Raw genomic sequence first — 12,340 nt, 5'->3', positions numbered from 1 at the left:
AACAGTGGAGACTCTGAAAAGGAAAAGGGACGCAAAATTAAAGACATGAATGTTTATTTTAACATATTAAACAATTCTCATGTATTAAAAGTGTTACTGCTTTAATTTTCCTGTCCCTAATATATGAACACTGTGTGTGTGTGTGTGTGTGTGTGTGTGCTGTGATTGGTGAAAAATCTTTCTCATATAACGTGACACATGCAGGTACAAACCGTAGGCAGATAGTAATGTTGTGTTTTCTGTCAGATTAAACATTATTATTGAAGTTATTTATTGTGAAATCACATGATGGGACTTTGTGTTTTTTTTAATCCTACAGGTGGCGCACTCTGAACTCTTTATACATTTTCATTCTGAATTTAAAGTTAGTTTGTATAGTTTACATTCTGCACTTGGGTTTTAAATGAGAAAACTGATGTTATAAGGAATCGGCTTCATTTAATCTTCAAACATTAAAAAGAAAAATTGCAGTTGTGATGGAATTGGCACTTAGATATGGTGATAATATCGTATCGGGTGGTGACGGTGATTCTCATCCCTAAAGCATTCTGTTAAAGTCATCTTTAAAACTGCAAAATAAACATTATTCAATTATAAAAAGCAACTTTTCAATCCTCTATTGTGTAATGGCATTTTCTAATAATATAATATAAATTAAGATGTTTTTAAATGTAACAGTAAATGTAATGTAAATGTAACTTTCCCACATAAATACCTGCGTTTGAGTTTTAAACTAAATGAGCTCTGCTTCCTCATCTCACTGAGCAGGAGAGTTAATTATCTCAGGAATACACAGATTTTCTACCTCCTGTTACTGCAGGACACACATCACTATTATATAAATGTTCCTCATGGCTTTATTCAGACACACTGCTCATGTAGACGTGGGAGATTTACATTCTCACACAATTCTACACACACACACACACACACACACACTGTGGAAGGGAACCTGGAGTACTCTTCTAGCTTTAGTTTCTGTTCCCTCCTGACACTCAGTGTTTATAAAGATGAACAGGACAGACACACTGTAATTCAGTCATGAGTTAATAGTGTAGAAGTGAATTTTACTTCATCAGTAGTGATTGTATGTGACAGAGTTTATTCATTTAAACGTCAGCAGATTTACTTTATCTACAATTTGAGTCTATACAAGAATTATAGATTCAGTATTAAAATGTTACTCATTTAAATAATAGTTTTGGAAATTAATATATAAACTTTTTATTTTTTCCTTACAGCGAGTCCTAAACCTGTAGTGAATGTAGACCCTAAACCACCGGTTTACAGAGGAGAGAATGTGACCCTCAGGTGTGATATAAAAGGAGGAGAAAAGACTGTGTGGACATATGAGTGGTTTATGGACGATAAGCCAGTCTCTCCATCACACACAACACAGAGGATTACAGTCGTATCTGATGACGGGGGTAAATACACCTGCAGAGGGAGGAAAAGTGACTCTCAGCTCTCAGTAAAGAGTGATCCTCTATCACTTCCTGTGTCAGGTGAGTGTGTGTGTGTGTGTGTGTGTGTGTGTGTGTGTTATTACTTACTGTATACAACATTTATCACTAGTTTCTGATTTTCCTTAAAATGTTATTGTATGACAAACCAAGCTCCTTATTTCCTTAAATTCACCAAATCATTTGATCTGTAAAGAATCACCACAATTCATTATCTATACTGATGCAATTACAAAATACCACCAACCTTTGACGATGGAAAACCTTATGAGAGCTGCAAGAATGAAGTTGGAGTTTGGATTGGAGTTACCGAGCTTAAAAAAACAGGCTCTTGCGGTGGATTTAGCGCTGTCAGGAAGAGTGAGGGGAAACTTCAATAGGTAGACAAAAAAAGGAGGAATCCTACTCCTTCCCCCTTCAAGGACACCTGGCGCAGACTATTACGGGATGTTACAGGCTTACAAACTGACACGCACGCACTCACAGAACAGCTACAGATAGACACTATACCTTCCCCATATCCAATGCCTTCGTGTGCTTATTCCCTTCAGTGTGGGTAGGCGGAATCGGGACCAGCGCTCTCTAGCTGCAGGGACTGGAGCTGTTTGCCTACATCAGACATTTCCTATCCCCTGTACCCTAATCGTTGCAATGTTTATGTCTTGTGTTTACATGTTTTTATGTGCTCGTTGCTGAGGTATTTTTTGTACCCCTGATCGCACACTGCCCTTTTCGAAGGACAGTCTGGGAGGGGATTTTTTACCCTCGTTATCCTAATGTATCTTATTCCTTATCTTCTATGATGGCGCCGGTTAGGTGGCTGCCGTCGCGACTCTGTGGTCGCACAAAATCATTTCACTGCATATTGTACTCTGTATGATTGTGTATGTGACAAATAAAATTTTAATTTGAATTTGAATTTGAATGAGGACAGCGGCATGGCGACCTTACTAATGAAACTTGATAGTTTGTTTCTAAAGGAAGAAGAAGAGCGACCCTATTAAGCTTACTCGAACTTTAACCAAATTGAGAGAGATAATAAAATGATAGTGTATTTATGGCGCATTACATAATCGATTTTGAACAACGCTACTCACGCATGCACACATGCAAAATACAGCTTCCCGATGCAGTATTAGCTTTCAAATTACTAGATACCACGTGTAGAGATAAAAGACCAACAGTTAGCGCTGACGGCATGTGCAGATTTGACTTTTGTGTCAATAAAGTTGGTGTTAAAAAGGATTTTTGCAGGAAATGTGTGTGCTAAAGCAGTGGGAATTAATCAGTAAAGTGCATATTGGACAGAACAGAGGTGACAGAGGCACACCATGGCCCTAAAATAAACAACCACTGCCTGGCACAAACCCAGTGGACGGGTATGGGTGCAGATCTAAATGTGCTGTATGTCAATGTATGTTCCATTGGGCAAAGGAAAGGACAGGTAACGGATAGATCATTACATCACTAAGTAAATTATAACTGTAATAAAGGAATTACACTGAAACACACAGCCATAGACCATTTAGATTTGGAGATGGAAAAGTGGTCAATTCTACAAAAAGACTAAAAATACCTGCAAAAATTGAACAGACTAAGTGTAACACAGAGCCTGAGGTTGTCCCTGCAGACATTCCACTACTTTTGAGCAAAGCCTCTCTGAAGAGAGCAGGAACAGTGCTTAACATGGAAAATGACAGCAATAATGTGCAGCCAACCTGTTAAACTTGAGTTTACACGTTCTGGACATTACTGGTGACCATTGGGGGCAATTGTGGCAATATTAAAGCTATTCAGTGTAATGAGCAGACCATAGCAATTACTGAATTATTATTGAACTAAATTAGATATTCGGTAAATTACTGAAAAGGAGGAGGATGAGGATAAGATACTGACAGTTACAGAAACCATGAACTCATAAACACAGTTCTGATGAAGCTTCATAAACAAGTCATGCTTCTTTTGAGAGACTACAAAGGCGCCTTAGTAGCTCAGACAACAAAGATCCAGAAGGCAAAATCATCTTACAAAAAATTGTAAGCGAATGTGAAATATATCAAAGATACAGTAAAACTAAAGCAAGACCGGTTGTTGGTCCACCACTAGCAGCTCAATACAGTGAAACTGTGACTGTAGACCTGCATGAACTCGAACAAGGTGTGTGGTACAGTATCTCCATATTATCGATCAGTTCACACGGTTTAGTGCAGGGACTATTCTGACCCCCAAAAGGTCCTGTGAAATAGTGAAACATTTTGGCCATGACTGGATAAGTGTACATGGCCCACCACTGAACCTATACTGAACAAAAATATAAACGCAACACTTTTTTTTTGCTCCCATTTTTTATGAGATGAACTCAAAGATCTGAAAAATTTTCTACATACAGAAAAATAACCATATCTTTCAAATATTGTTCACAAATCTGTCAAAATCTGTGATATTGAGCACTTCTCCTTTGCCGAGATAATCCATCCCACCTCACAGGTGTGCCATATCAAGATGCTGATTAGACAGCATGATTATTGCACAGGTGTGCCTTAGACTGGCCACCTGTAAAAGGCCACTTTGAAAGGTTCAGTTGAATCACACAGCACAATGCCACAGATGTCGCAAGTTTTGAGGGAGCGTGCAATTGGCATGCTGACAGCAGGAATGTCCACCAGAGCTGTTGCTCGTGAATTGAATGTTCATTTCTCTACCATAAGCCGTCTCCAAAGGTGTTTCAGAGGATTTGGCAGTACATCCAACCAGCCTCACAACCGCAAACGACGTGTAACCACACCAGCCCAGGACCTTCACATTCAGCATGTTCACCTCCATGATCGTCTGAGACCAGCCACTCAGACAGCTGCTGAAACAATCGGAGTGCATAACTAAAGAATTTCTGCACAAACTGTCAGAAACAGTCTCAGGGAAGCTCATCTGCATGCTCGTCGTCCTCATTGGGGTCTCGACTTGACTCCAGTTCTTCATCGTAACGGATTTTGACAGATTTGTGAACAATATTTGAGAGATATGGTTATTTTGTTTATGTAGAAAAACGTTTCAGATCTTTGAGTTCATCTCATTAAAAATGGGAGCAAAAAAAAAAGTGTTGCGTTTATATTTTTGTTCAGTATATTTAGTACCAATGGTGGAGACTTCACCTTCACCTTCAACAATAATGAGGTGAGAGATATGGCAGAGAACTTCAACATAGAAATAAAGAGTACGGCAGCATACAGCCCATGGAACAATGGTCTCCTGGAGCAACACAAACAAACACTTAGTGAAATCATAATGAAGGTGAAGACAAGTACTGGTTGTGATTGGAACACTGTGATGGACTCGGCTCTTATGGCAAAGAACACCATGCAAATAGTCTATGGCTACAGTCCTCATCAGTTAGTGTTTTGGCAGAATCCTAACCTACACTCTGTGTTAATTTATAAACCTCCAGCCTTAGAGGGAACTACAAAAGGTGAGTGGGTGACAAGATACATTTCTGCATTACATGCATCAAGAAAGGCTTTTACATAAAGAATACGAAGAGCACTGCGAAAGCAACTACATCACACAGATGAAAAGTATGAAATGGGTGACAAGGTGTACTACAAGCAAGTGGATTGTCCATAGTGGAAAGGACCAGGAATTGTTATTGGTTAGGATGGTGTGGTGGTGTTTGTCAGACATGGAGGAACATGCTTTAGGGTACATCATCTCAGATTGAGAAAAGTAAATACAGAAGGTGAACATCAAATTGTGACACATGCAGGTGCAGAAAATGACAGTCTGTAAACAAGGACAGGAGTTTAATTACGATAAACAAGGGACAATAGAAGCACTAATTGAGACGCAGCAGGAGGTGAGACAATTGGAGAACACAGGAGTAACCTCTAGCAGAGGTGCAGAGAGAAGCAGAACACCACCCACTGGACATTATAGAGACATTTTCAGCAAAACAGAAAAGTGATTTCAGCTTAAAAAACGGACAAATTTAAAATATAGATCAAGGACAGAGAAAAAGGTGTACTACAGAGAGCTAAAGTTTTGGGACGTGCAGGTAAAGCTACAGGGAAATGTAAAAACTGGTATAATTTGATGCTCATTGAGCCCACTGATGTTGCATCACTATGGAGTCAGTTGACATGTCAAATGTAGAAGACCTTCAGGTAGAACCAACTGTGACAAATGAGATGTTTGTGAGGATATAATTGTAACCAAAGATACAACATTTGACATGGCAAATCAAAAAGAGACAAAGAGCTGGAATTAGTAAAGAATAAGGGACAAAAGTAGATTTCCACCAGATGGGTTTGTACCCTCAAAGAGACACCTAATGGACCAGTACCAAAAGCACGACTAGTGGCTAGAGGTTTTGAGGAGTTAGAGATGTCAGATCTGCAAAAAGCCCACATGTGCTTCAGAAGCGTTACGGCTACTTGTTGCAGTGATCGGTCAATGACAATGGACTCTTAACTCCATGGATATAAAATCTGCATTTCTTCAGGGTATGGAATTGTCACGTGACATCTATGTCAGGCCTCCTCCCTGAGGCCAACTGTGAAGAAATACTGTGGAAGCTCAGGAAATGAGTATATGGTTTGGCTGATGATTCATTATACTGGTACAACAGAGTAAAGGATATTGTAATGAAGGCGGGAGGAAAGATACCCAAAGTAGATCCTGCTGTTTTCTATTGGTTAGATAAAGACCCCACTGTGACTGGTGTACTTGCTTGTCATGTAGATGACTTTATTTAGGGTGGCACACAAAGCTTCTCTACAACTGTAATACCTCTCCTTCAGGCAATGTTTCAGGTAGGACTTGAGGAACATGAGAACCTTAGTTATATGGAAATAGACATTAAGTTTCGACAATTGGCAGACTTACAAAATTGCTTTTAGGTTTTCATCATCGGATAGATACTTACACTGGAATACTAGGTTCCTAACTAAGTGCCATCAGTCAAACACAGTTGGAAAGGGGATTAGTTGCTAAAAAAGAATATGTCTGGAAATAAGCAGCATCAAAGAGCTTGTCCAAGCACAAAAGAGTGAGTGGTGCTTTGGTACAACACAAATGAAAAGCTTGCAGACTGCCTTACAGGAAAGGGTTCTTCAACTCTCCAGTTGCTTAAAGCACTTAGTGCGGGACAATGGACACTTGAATAGAATATACACACATTTAAGCACATTTATAAGAATCTAATCGTTGAAAATATATTGCTAATGTTTTCTAGAGTAGTTGTCCCAGGCAACTAGCAAGTGTGTTCTGAGTGTTTTTAGTATCACTCTAGTATCACTATCACTCATTTAAATTGAAAGCTTTTTATATCTTGTATGTTAATACCTTTTGTACCCTTCTGTCATTGTATTCATCATTTATATTAACAAATGAACCACATTCAACCCCCACACTTTTGAAAAGCTTGCTACACCCCTGTCTACGAGTCCGTGTGGGTGTGTGTATTGCTCTTAGAGGTAGGTATGATGTGCAGAGAAGTGTGTGTATGAGGTGCGCGATGTGTAGGATGTGCATGAGGTGTGTGTGTGTATGAGGTGCGCGATGTGTAGGATGTGCATGAGGTGTGTGTGTGTATGAGGTGCGCGATGTGTATGAGGTGCGCGATGTGTGTGTGTGTGATGTGTATGAGGTGCGCGATGTGTGTGTGTGTGATGTGCATGAGGTGTGTGTGTGTGTATGATGTGCATGAGGTGTGTGTGTGTGTGTGTGTATGATATGCATGAGGTGTGTGTATGGTGTGCATGAGGTGGGTGTATGATGTGCATGAGGTGGGTGGGGGTGTGCGTATGAGGTGGGTGGGGGTGTGCGTATGAGGTGGGTGGGTGTGTGCGTGTGATGTGTGTGTATGAGGTGCGTGTGTGTGATGTGCGTATGAGGTGCGTGTGTGTGATGTGCGTATGAGGTGCGTGTGTGTGATGTGCGTATGAGGTGTGTGTGTGTGTGTGTGTGCGTATGAGGTGCGTGGGTGTGTGTGCGTATGAGGTGCGTGTGTGTGATGTGCGTATGAGGTGGGTGTGTGTGCGTATGAGGTGTGTGTGTGTGTGTGTGTGCGTATGAGGTGCGTGGGTGTGTGTGCGTATGAGGTGCGTGTGTGTGATGTGCGTATGAGGTGTGTGTGTGTGTGTGTGTGTGTGTGTGCGCGTATGAGGTGCGTGGGTGTGTGTGCGTATGAGGTGCGTGTGTGTGATGTGCGTATGAGGTGCGTGTGTGTGTGTGTGTGTATGAGGTGCGTGTGTGTGTGTGTGTGTGTATGAGGTGCGTGGGTGTGTGTGTGTGTATGAGGTGCGTGTGTGTGATGTGCGTATGAGGTGCGTGTGTGTGTGTGTGTGTATGAGGTGCGTGGGTGTGTGTGTGTGTATGAGGTGCGTGGGTGTGATGTGCGTATGAGGTTCGTGTGTGTGATGTGCGTATGAGGTACGTGTGTGTGCGTATGAGGTGTGTATGATGTGCGCGATGTGCATGAGGTGGGTGAGTGCCGCTCATAGGAGCGTGGGTGTGTGTGGCGCTCATAGTAGCGGACGAGGTTTCATTCCACCGGCAAGGGCTATGGTTACGTGTATATGAGATGTGTTTTAAGCCTTTGTCACAGCCCTACGAGGGTGATATGTCTAGCCTAGAGCCTGTGTGTAATCGAGCCTGTGTCACAACTCAGAGCGAGTGTGTGTATGTCTCAGGTATTAGAGCCTGACTGTGAGAGTCTCTGTCCCCACTCTAGGCTAGTGTAAAGTGTTAAAGGTTTCCCGCATCCCTATGTGATTTGTTTTATGGAATCTCTGAGTGTTTGAGTTATTGAGTCTGTGTGTGTTTCCTAAACACCCGAGTGTGATGTTTTCCAGAGCCAGTGTTTTGTTTGTTTAGTTTTCATGTAATTAGTTTGTTTGTCAATAAAAAACTCTTTATTTTGAAAAGAACCCTCTGCATTTATGCCTGCTCTTTGTAAGCCCACGGCGTACCATCAGCCCGATACACCCGCAACGGGACAAATGTATGTATGCATTTTTGGGGGAGTATTTCTAAATTTTTATCAATAAATCTGCGCATGCATTTATCAGGATTTCGATCTAAATGCTGGACACAAACAGCAAAAAGGATGATGCTTATTATTTAAACAACCTGAAGGTCTTCGTGTGGATTCATGCAACAAGTCATTTTCTCAGGGAAAGATTCTTGTATGTATATAAGAATATTTATGTGAAAATATAAAATATTTAGTATTCGTGACATTAGAAAGACGAGGTTAACAAACTGGTTTCACTGGTAAATCTCTGTTTAATATTCTCCCAGCAAAACATAAGCTATGACTCTTTGTCTGCATTTCTTGTGTAGCTCCAGTAAGTAGCTAAAATACTTGTGGTAGGACATGCTGTACTGCTTATCAAGTGTATTTATCAAAGGCATAAACTTACAGTACTGATGTACATATCTGTTATTGCCTCAGTAATTTCCACATGATGTTTTGTATTCGTTCATATGGAGTTATGCTTTCAAACATTTCGGTCAGTGATCCTTGTTGTAGGTATCGGACTTACTTGACACACTGGTGGTCGGCATTTTAGCCATGCAGCTATCGTATGTGGCTTTGTGGTGTTTAAGTGCTGACACAGGTTAGTAGTTCTCCCTCGTGAGATTTTGATGATAGCGAGACATGTTCTACAAGTACAGATCTACTTTCACTGATGCTGTGACTGATATTGTAATTAACGATTGTAGAACGCCTAGGAGTGATACATGTAGATCCCAAACATGTAAACATTCCAGTGCTGTTATCGTCCATTATCATCACTCGTGGGAAGTCTGTCATTCAGTCAGATTGCTTGGACAGAATTAACTGCTTTATAACAAAAAAATGACAAAAGCAGATGTAATTAATTTGTACAATATCCTGGGCAGCATAAAAAAAAATAAAAAAAAACCTGAGTGTTAATGAGTAAGATGTAATATTTATACTGAAACCACTGAGTGTAAGATGCTGTAAAGTCTGAAATAATGAGAGAGATTATACTGTCAAAGTGTAGATATTCTGTATTTTATTTTATATATACTGTATTTTATTTTCATGTGTTATTAAATGATGCTGTTGGGAATTAATTAATTAATTAAAAGGGTATTTTTCTTTCTCACAGTGAGTCCTAAACCTGTGGTGAATATAACGCCTGACACCCAGGTGTACAGAGGAGAGAGAGTGACTTTTAGATGTGACATACAGACAGGAAGAGACACTGAGTGGACATACAGCTGGTATAAGAATGATAACACACAGACCCCACACCGCACAGCACAGGAGTTTACAGACGATTATTATTACTCCAGTGGTAAATACACCTGCAGAGGGACGAGGAAAAGTGACTCTCAGCTCTCACAGATCAGTGCTCCTGTTACACTCTCTGTATCAGGTGAGTGTGTGAGTGTGTTATAACTTTATTACAGATGTTGTTAGTTTTTATTATGGGTTTTTATATATTACAGCTTTTTCACTGTAACGGAGTTTCTTTATAATGAGTTTATAGTTTCCTTCTGTTTACTTTTTATTTTTTACTTTTTATCTTAAAGCATCTAATTGTTTTAATAACTGGTTACTATAGGAATAATCAGAAAGCAGTAAATGATCTGCATTTATACAGTGTGTAGGGTGGGAGGCAGTTCAGCTATAATAGCTGATGTTAATTGATGTTAATATGGAGTCCAGGTAGTTATTGAAGACTCTAAACTCCCATATCTATCACACAGCAGATATTTTCTGACTCTCACCGTAATCACAGTGAAGCTTTATATTTACAGTAATATCCTTTTATTATTTTCATCACATCTAAATGTAAATTCTACAACAGTTTAAAGTCAGTCATGAGTTGTTTTGCATCATCACAGAGAGAATATTACTGTTTTACTGTAGACGTTATTAGTGCACTAAAGACTACTTCTCAATTTATAATTGTATTTCATTTCTAACAGAAAAACCTAAACCTGTGATCACATCAAGTCTTAAAGGAGACGTCCTGACAGGAAACTCAGTGACTCTGACCTGTACACTGACACCACAGTCTACTGGATGGAGGTTTTACTGGGAGAAAAACAGCCAATATACTGTAAGACTGTGACTGATACACACACCTACACCATCAGCCCAAGTAGTGTCTCTGATGGAGGTCAGTACAGGTGCTATGCTAGAAGAGGAGACCCAGAGTACACCACACAATCCAGTATTCAACTCTGGGTAAATGTTATTGGTGAGTAAAAGACTTTCTCTCAAGTGATTCTGTACAACACTAATGACATAAACATTGTGTGTGTGTGTGTGTGTGTGTGTGTGTGTGTGTGTGTGTGAGGAGTTATGGAATCAGCCGGAGTGCCCTGCATGCGCGCTACACACTCTGTGTAAGGCGCTGCAAATTACACCAAGCCCCGCCTCTTTCTCCTCTCTCATCCGACACTGACTATTAATTAAATATTGAATTTGAAATGTTAATTAACTACACATTAAATTACCAGTGTTTAATTAACACCATACAGTATTTATACAGCTCCAGTTGGAGTTTTATATTCTTGCCGGTACTGTGTAGACAAAAGGTGAGGAGAATAAACCATGGAGGTGGTGGACAGTCCTGTAAATCTTCAATCTTTCTATTTATATTTTCACTTTTTTTTTTACAATATCTGCTCAGTTAACTTCTGGGTTTCAGACTGAATCCCTAAAAGTGTTAAATTAAAAGCTAATGCACTATGTAGTGCGTACAGTCCACTGGTTAAACACACCAAGTAGTGCCCTTGATCAGAGGTTAGAGAGGGATTAGGAATTCATGAGCAGTTATTAGCCCTTAAACCTCCCGACATTTCAGCCATTTTTTGCATTACTGTGATTTAATGAGTTATATATCGAGTCGTGCAATATAGAGAGACACATGGTTATTTTCAGCACATTGTCTCACATAGGCAAAGAATCAGCACAGAGGCACATGATCACGTGTTTTTATGGTTGTTTTCGGTTGTTGAATAAATGATAATACAAGCATCTGTTGAGTCCAACAATTTTGTGACATCTTTCCAATATTCCTATAGCGGTCAAATGTACATGTTAAAAGTAATGATAACTTCGGTTCTACCTGACGTTTGCAAAACGCCAAATGCACAGTTTGATATCTGAAGCATCGACACACAACAGGAGGACTTCCGTATAGGCAGCTGTTTTATTATTATTATTTTTTTTTTTTTTATGGTCATTGACCAATGCTGTATTGCTGGGACGTCATATTTGTTTTCTTGCTGAAAGTGCTTCTGTGGCAGGTTTTGAATGTGTTCTTCACTTCTTGTGATACAGTTTCTGTTTTCCCCGAGCTAAACAGAAATATCAAAAGTCTGTTTTAGTAATGAATATAAAATGCCCTTCATTACCTGTAGGGGGCAGGCGTGTTTCAGTCTAAAGTATTGTGTGTCTACTGAAGCCGAAAAATGTGTTATGTCTCTTAGGCGCCCATTGACAGCAAGCGACAGAGTTTATAAATGTGTTAAGCTCAAACTGATATGTATTTATTCCTAATTTTCTTCTCTCCTTCAATGATGATACTTCTTTGACTGCGTTTTCTTCATTCAGAATTATTATTATTATAAGTAGTAGTGCTCCGAATTTATTATTGTTATTATTCTTATTATTATTGTAACGCGTGCGTGTGTGCAAAAAGATTCATTTAAAAATTCATTCATCGGCGTGTTTGTTTAACAAAATGCAGCGTTTTGATCAAAAGGATGATAAATGTGTGTGAAACATGCAGACATGAAGGACTATACTCGACAAGAATATAGAGAATAAGAATCATGTTTATAATACGATAATTAATTAAATTATATTGTATCAAATAAGAACTTTATCTAAAAGC

General features: G+C 39.6%; 1 pseudogene; it reads left to right on the top strand.

Annotated features, from left to right (window-relative positions):
- LOC128520445 (uncharacterized) overlaps positions 1 to 12,340 on the top strand; it is a 126,653-nt pseudogene that overhangs the window by 65,087 nt on the left and 49,226 nt on the right.

The sequence above is a fragment of the Clarias gariepinus genome, chromosome 1 (genome assembly GCF_024256425.1).
Source record: "Clarias gariepinus isolate MV-2021 ecotype Netherlands chromosome 1, CGAR_prim_01v2, whole genome shotgun sequence".
NCBI lineage: Eukaryota > Metazoa > Chordata > Actinopteri > Siluriformes > Clariidae > Clarias > Clarias gariepinus.
The sequence above is the reverse complement of the archived record's forward strand: the minus strand, read 5'-3'. Positions and strand labels throughout refer to the sequence as shown.